We start from the raw sequence: 6,924 nt of genomic DNA, 5'->3' as shown, positions 1-6,924 counted from the left end.
AAGGCAAGAAGACGGAGGTGGCCCCCACAACACCGAGGGCAGTTGCGGCGACTACTAAGAGGAAGCTCCCGGTAAGCTCCTCAGAGTCGGAGGAAGAAGAACGTGCCCCAAAACTCAAGAACAAGGAGAAGCGAGAGAGGAAGGAGCTGCCGAAAGACACAGAACAGGAGCTTCCTCTAGAAGAAAACACCAATGAGACTCCCCCTGAGTCTATGGAAGACGTAACAGCTGAGCCTCCAGCATCTCTCACCAAAGAAGCTCAGCCTACCCCTCCCCTATTCAACACTCCGGAGCCGGAAAGAACAGCTCCGGAAGACCAGCAAGCGGCGTCGGCGCAGAAAGCAGTGGAAGAAAAGGCGCCCTCCAGGACGGAAAAAACAAGAAAATATCCTTTTTGGCCTGGGGAGCGCCTTTGCGACGCAGAACTAGCTGTCGGGGACCTAAACGGTACGCAGAAAAAGAATCTCCGGCAGCTAGAAAAGTTAACAACTGTAGACTGCAAGAACATCACGGACCCACGAAATTTCGCCGACGCCCCGAATCTCATCACCTTCGTGCGGCCAAATAGGGGAGGAAGATCAAAGGCACTATGGAGGATGCTGGAGGCAGGAAAAACAACTTTCCCGGGCTTCAGGCTCATGGACGAGGAGCACCCATCTCTGACAAAAATTGCTAAGCAATGTGAAGGTCGGGTCCCTATTTACGTTCACCCCTCCTTCTATAGGGCAATTAAATTGACGTTCCCCTTGGACGTGGGGGGTCTGGCCAGGAACGGGCGGCTTACGCCCGACCTGCTCAAGGGCAGTCTGGGCCAGACCTTCGACGTCCTCTCTCCCGAGGACTTTAGACCCCTAGTAGAGGAATACTACTAGGTAGTGGAAACATGGAAACGAGCCTAAATTTAGCTAGTTTAAATGCGAGGGGCATGAGATCCCGAAGCAAGGCTGTTCGCGTGCTGAGGGATCTCGTGGCCCTTGAGGTAGACATAGCCACCTTGCAAGAGACCCACTTTGTTGGGGCCGGGGACTGCGATGTGCTGGTGAACGATTTTGATGTTTACTCAGCATATGGCAGTCTCTATAGCCGGGGGGTCTCTTTACTAGTGAGTCGCACTCTGTCTGCGACGGTTACACTTGTCCACGCGGACGCTCATGGGAGGCTGGTCGTGGTCGATGTTGCCGTTAAAAGCGGCGCGTTTCGGATCGTGGCAGTTTATGCGCCTAACATCCCCAGCGAGAGGGTTTCCTTTTTTCGGCGGGTGGAGGTGTTTCTCTCTTCGGGTCCGGAGCGGGTAGTTTTAATGGGGGACTGGAATGCCATCCTGGACCCCAATATAGATAGGGTCGGGGGGGTTAGAGGGTCGGGAGGGTGTGAAAGCAGCCTGTCTGACCTGATGGCCTCGTGCGATCTGGTCGATAGGTTCCGTCTGGATCACCCCGGGAGGGAGATGTGGACGTGGCAATCTAGCTCGGCCGCCTTTACAAGTTCATACTTGGACAGGATGTTAATTAGAAGGGGCGACACAGATTTCCTATCTTGCCCCACGTTCCACTGGTTAGGTCATTCGGACCACAAACTTGTTTTGGCCCGTTTGAAATTAGGTAATAGGCCTAGGTTGGCAGGCTACTGGAAGATGAACGCCTCCTTATTGGAGTCGGTCGACTTCCGGGAGCAGCTGACATTACTAATTCAGAGGGAGTTAGTGGGGGCGGTTACCGGGAGTAGATGGTGGGTTAACCTTAAGGCTACCATTAGGCGCTTTTGTGTCCAATACAGCCAACGCCTCGCGTTAACTAGGGCTCGGACCAAAAGGCACTTAGAGGATAGATTGACCCGGGCGGTGGCAGGGGGGGATTCCCTAGAACTAGCTCTAGTTAAGGGGGACCTCAATCGCTTGGCTAGCGAGCGATATGAAGGTCAGTTAATTAGGGCTAGGTTAGAAAGAGTTTCCAACGAAGCCGTGAACGTTGACGCTGTTGAGCGTAAGGCTGCCCTAAGACGTGGCTCGGACGGGTACATTCGGGAGGTGAATAACCTGGGAGGGCGTCCTCTCGTGTCGACACGGGAGATCTGCAATGGGTTTCGGCAACATTTGGAGGAGCGCTTCACCAAACTACCCAGACTCCGCGGCCAGGAGTTTGGCAGCTATTTAGCTGGCTCGCCCCGCCTTACTGCGGCCCGAGCGGCTAGCTGCGAGGGGATGGTTACGGAGCGTGAGGTCATTACTGCGTTGAAGCAGGTTGGCCGCAACAAATCTCCGGGGCTCGATGGTTTACCTTACGAACTGTTCTTGAGGCTGTCGCCCATGTTTGTGCCCCTTCTGACGGGCGTGTTTAACCACTGGTTTGCCCAGGACTCGATCCCGAGGCAGGTAACCAAAGGAGTGGTCACGCTTCTGAAGAAGGGGAACCAACATGGAGGGGGGAATCTAGATGACTATAGGCCCATCACTCTGCTTAACGCAGATTTCAAGATTTTGTCCCGCGTTCTTGCGAATCGACTGCAGGCTGTTATCGGCGACTTGGTCGAACCGGATCAGAACTACGCTGTGAAGGATCGATCGATTCAAAACAATCTGCACTTGATTCGCACGATCTTAGAGGGGGTAGAAGACGACACAGAAGCCGCGCTGATCAATTTAGATCAGTCCAAGGCGTTCGACAGGGTGGACCATGGGTTCCTGAGGGCTGTTGTGGAAACCGCCGGCTTTGGTCCGGACTTCCGCAAGTGGATCTCCGCCCTGTATCGTGATCCCGCGGTAGTGGTGCAAGTTAATGGTAGGTTGTCGGAGTCCTTTGGGGTCTCCCGGTCGGTGCGGCAGGGTTGTCCGCTGTCGCCTCTGCTTTATGTCCTGGCGTTGGAGCCCTTCCTTCGCAAATTAAGGGACGAGGCGGCGAGACCAGTCCTACGCGGCATAGCTCTGCCTGGCGGCAAAGTTGCCAGGGTGTCCGCGTACGCCGATGACGTCACCGTGTTCGTCGCACGACGAACCGACATTGAAGCGGTGGTAGAGGCGATCGCTGAGTATGAAGTTGTCACAGGGGCCGTGATCAATCGCAGCAAGTCCGTTGGCCTGCGGTTGGGCGCCTGGACCGGGGTAAACTCGCTTCCAGGTGCGTTCGGCTGGACAGATGGCCCAGTAAAGATCCTCGGTGTGTGGTTCGGGCCGGACCTCCAGCTGGACAAGAATTGGTCGGAAGTACAGACTAAGGTCGAGTCGTCAGTAGGGACTTGGATTCGGAGGAAATTGTCCTTGAAGGGTCGTGCGGAGGCATGTGCTACATACGTGTTTCCGCTGATCCTTTACCGTTTATCTGTTCTTCCCCTGCCTGCGGACCGCTGTAAGGCTTTAGAGCAACTCCTATTCAAACTTCTTTGGGTAGGAGGGAAGCTGTATGTCCGTAGACAGGTCTGTACACAGAAGCTTAGCGAGGGAGGCTTGGGGATGCCTGATCTGCTAAGTCACAAGCACGCAGAAAGATTGGCATTCCTGAGTCGGACACTGATGGAGGAAACGCCCTGGGTACCAGTCGTGGAGCAAGCTTTCCCACGGCTCATATCCAACCCTGCCGCTGAAGGTCGCAGAAGACCGGCGGGGGAAAGGTGTTTCCTGACCGAATGCCGAGCCGCCCTTAGGGCATTGCCGGGGTCCAGTGACCTTGCACGGCCTAGGTGGTTGCTATATAGGGATGTAGTGGAGGGGACTGCGAAAGACCCGCTGGTGGAGCGGCTACATCTGTCGAGGGGGGAAGTTCTCTCGCTGTGGAGTTGGGCGCCTGCCAGTAGCTACATCAACAACGCTGAATTTTCTATTACGTGGAGGCTAGTCCGAGACGCGCTGCCACTCTTTGGCAAACTAGCCAGGGACGATCATGATAGGGATTATTACTATCCCCCGTGCCCACGCTGCAATGATGAAGAAGAGGAGGAAACGAGAGAACACGCGTTCTTTCTTTGCAGCGGGGTGCGGAGTCTCTGGGAGTATGTCGAAGGGGTAACGGCTCGCATCGACCCCGAGCGGTCGGTGCCACTTGATTTAGCGTACGTAGTCGATAATGTGGATCCGCCGTTTGACAGGGAGAAACGGTTGGGGTTTCTAGCGATCCTAGCGGTGGCTAGGTTAGTGACGTGGGTTTCACGTCTAGACATTGTCTATAGGGGGCAGTCTGTTTCCGATCACGATCTGGTTGTTCGTTTTAAGCATCAACTTAAAACGAAAATCAGATGTGATTGGAAAAGATTGCCCCACATCGACTTTGATAGAAGATGGGTGCACAACACTAGTTTGTGCATCCGACGAGGCGCTAGATTTAAGTTCGTGTTTCCACCCTAGTGGTATTGGTCCTAGGGTGCTGAGGTTTCTTTTTTCTCGGAACCCAGCCCAATCAAGACAAGTAATATAAGGTTTACCTTATAATATTGGGTAGTTTTAAGGCTAGATAGGCAGTAACCACCAAGAGTGGATAGCTTGTGCTTTTTATAGGGCCTAGATTAGGGTAGTATGCGTGTGGATCCTGTTCCCATAGCTTTTTATTTTTTGATAGATTGGCACTAGGAGAGCTTCCAAAGATGCCCAATAGTCCACTTGTTTTATTTTGTCCCAGGCCTATTTTGCCCATTACGTACATTATCTTGGAAGACGCCATCCATCCCTATTATCCCCAACCCTAATTTATTTTCCATACATGTCCCTAGTTCCTCCACTCCCCTTTAGGGAACGACCTGCTTGCTTTCACCCTTTCCCCCCGGGGGAAGAGGACCGGAAGACAGTGGGCGTTTCATATGACAGACCAGCCGTTAGGTAGGGAGGGTCCCCTTACTAACCCGCCCCCATAGGCATTTTGTTAATTTGTTTTCTTTTTCTTTCTTTTTGGGTGTATTCTAGTTTGCCCCCCTCCCCATCATCTCACCCCCATTACAAAAAAAAAAAAAAAAAAAAAAAAATTAAAACTCTTTAGTTTGTAGATATTTTTCCTTTTAATTTCTTGTATATAATGTTATATGTTCTTCTTTTATCACAGCGTGAATGTCGCCTGCCATCCCGTAAGCTGGGGAGCTGTTATTTTAAGTAGGTCCGGGTAAGAATGTTAGGCGAAACAGTGCGTGATAGAAACTCTAGTATAGGTTTTATAATAAAGTACTTGCTATCTTACGCAAGTCTAGCTAAGGACTAGAAAAGACCCCTTTTTCCCCCACTCCCCCTTACTGGCCTTTGTGCCTAAGCTTCTTCGTACCCCAAATGAGGCCTTGGCAGTAGATAATGCCAAGGCCGGGGACGAAGGGCTAAATATAATACTTACCTGGTATCGAGGGTACGGTGATCAATAAGGCCGTTCCTCCAGAGTGAGACCCTTCCATTGCACTACGGTTGGGTTGACCTTTGCGATCGTCCCAAAATGTGGACGATTCGGTGCATTATTTCTAAGTGTGGGGTCTGCGTACGCGCTCACCCCGATAATTCATCAATATCAAATATCCATTTCTAATCCTTCTACTGATAAGTAAACTACCTAATTCTGTTCCGTTTCCCTTTTCTCCAATCGCCCATTTCTGTACGCGCCACAAAACAAGCGATTTTTCCAGATCAGTTTATAATTCACTTCTATTCCAACGTTCTGATTGTAACTAATCTGCATGTCCATATCAGTAACGTTTGCATTGAACATTATCTTTTGTTATATAAAAATCATTGATTTAATTTAAGTAAATAGGACAGTCTCTGGAGTGATTGTTGCGAGTAAAAACTTTAGCTATGGATAAGCCTTTAACAAATAAATAAGTACACAGCCTCTCCTCCATTTTGTGAATGGGATTTGTGTCTAATTATTCATTTTTTGTTTAACATTTGTAATTTTATATTAGCAGAAAATAAATGATAAAAACTCAATCTCTTTAGTGTAAGGAATCGGTCAAGTTGTCACCTACAGCTACTGAAACTGTTTTCTTTTAATATAGATTGATGAACGAAAACGTCTAACAATCTCAAACAGATTTCGTACGTCTGTTGGTTGAACCCCCCACCCATGACCCGTACAGTCTTTCATTATTTATGGAAGGCGGATATTATCGTCGGTTACCCGTGACATGACTCAATTCTCTCGACTTAATTGTGAGTTGGATTTGTACCGAATTATTCATTTTTTGTTTAACATTTGCAGTGGCGGCTCGTGCATGAAGCTGTGGAACTGCAGCAGTGCAGCACCCCCCTCCCAGTTATTTTTACACAATATTAATGATAAAATTAAAAATAATACGTTTGTTTTTAATATTTTATTTTTTCTATGTGTACATTATAAAATCATTAAGTTTAATGTCGGTATGTCCAAAGTCATATAAAAACAAAATAAACATTGCTTGGAGCTGTGAAATTACACTTTCTTAATGAAATTCTCTTGTGCGCATGCGCGGATTAGACGCTTTAGACAGCCGATGAAACCCTCTTGAGGAACTGTCACTTGTCGCAGCCCCGCGTCGTGAAATTCGTTGTTTGCTTAGAGTGTGTGCCTGTATAGATATGATAACATTGTTATTGAAAAAAAAAGGGGTTTACTTACATTTTTAAAAAAAATATTATTAAAATCTGCATATAACGTATTCTTGTACATAAAATATTGTGTTTTTTTTCTTTTTTTTAAATACGCACACTTTTAGCGTTGCGATTTGATTCGGTAGCAGACGGAAATATATAATATGCAGAAACTTTTTTATTATTATTAAAAGTATTCGGGGATTTAGCAGTGAAACTAACACGCGACTAAGGGTAAAAATCAAATATACAATAAATAAATCTTACCATAAATGTTACTTTTCGATCTACCTGCTTTTTTGTTTGTTTTAAGTAGTTTTAAATGCTATTTATTTTGCAACAACTAAACTTTACAAAAACAAACTGTTTACATTTTCCTACAAGCGAAGAAACAGTTT

The 6,924-nt window shown here is 48.2% G+C and overlaps 1 non-coding gene across 1 annotated transcript; it reads left to right on the top strand.

Moving 5' to 3' along the window:
* The first annotated feature begins 5,292 nt into the window (after positions 1-5,292).
* Positions 5,293-5,455, top strand: LOC145271554 (U1 spliceosomal RNA). Its single transcript, XR_013865964.1, has one exon. It is a non-coding gene; the product is annotated as a U1 spliceosomal RNA (small nuclear RNA).
* Positions 5,456-6,924: the final 1,469 nt, after the last annotated feature.

The sequence above is a fragment of the Euprymna scolopes genome, chromosome 46, assembly GCF_053919585.1.
Source record: "Euprymna scolopes isolate OS-2025 chromosome 46, ASM5391958v1, whole genome shotgun sequence".
Classification (NCBI taxonomy): Eukaryota; Metazoa; Mollusca; class Cephalopoda; order Sepiida; family Sepiolidae; genus Euprymna; species Euprymna scolopes.
This window is presented reverse-complemented; position numbering and strand designations above follow the sequence as displayed.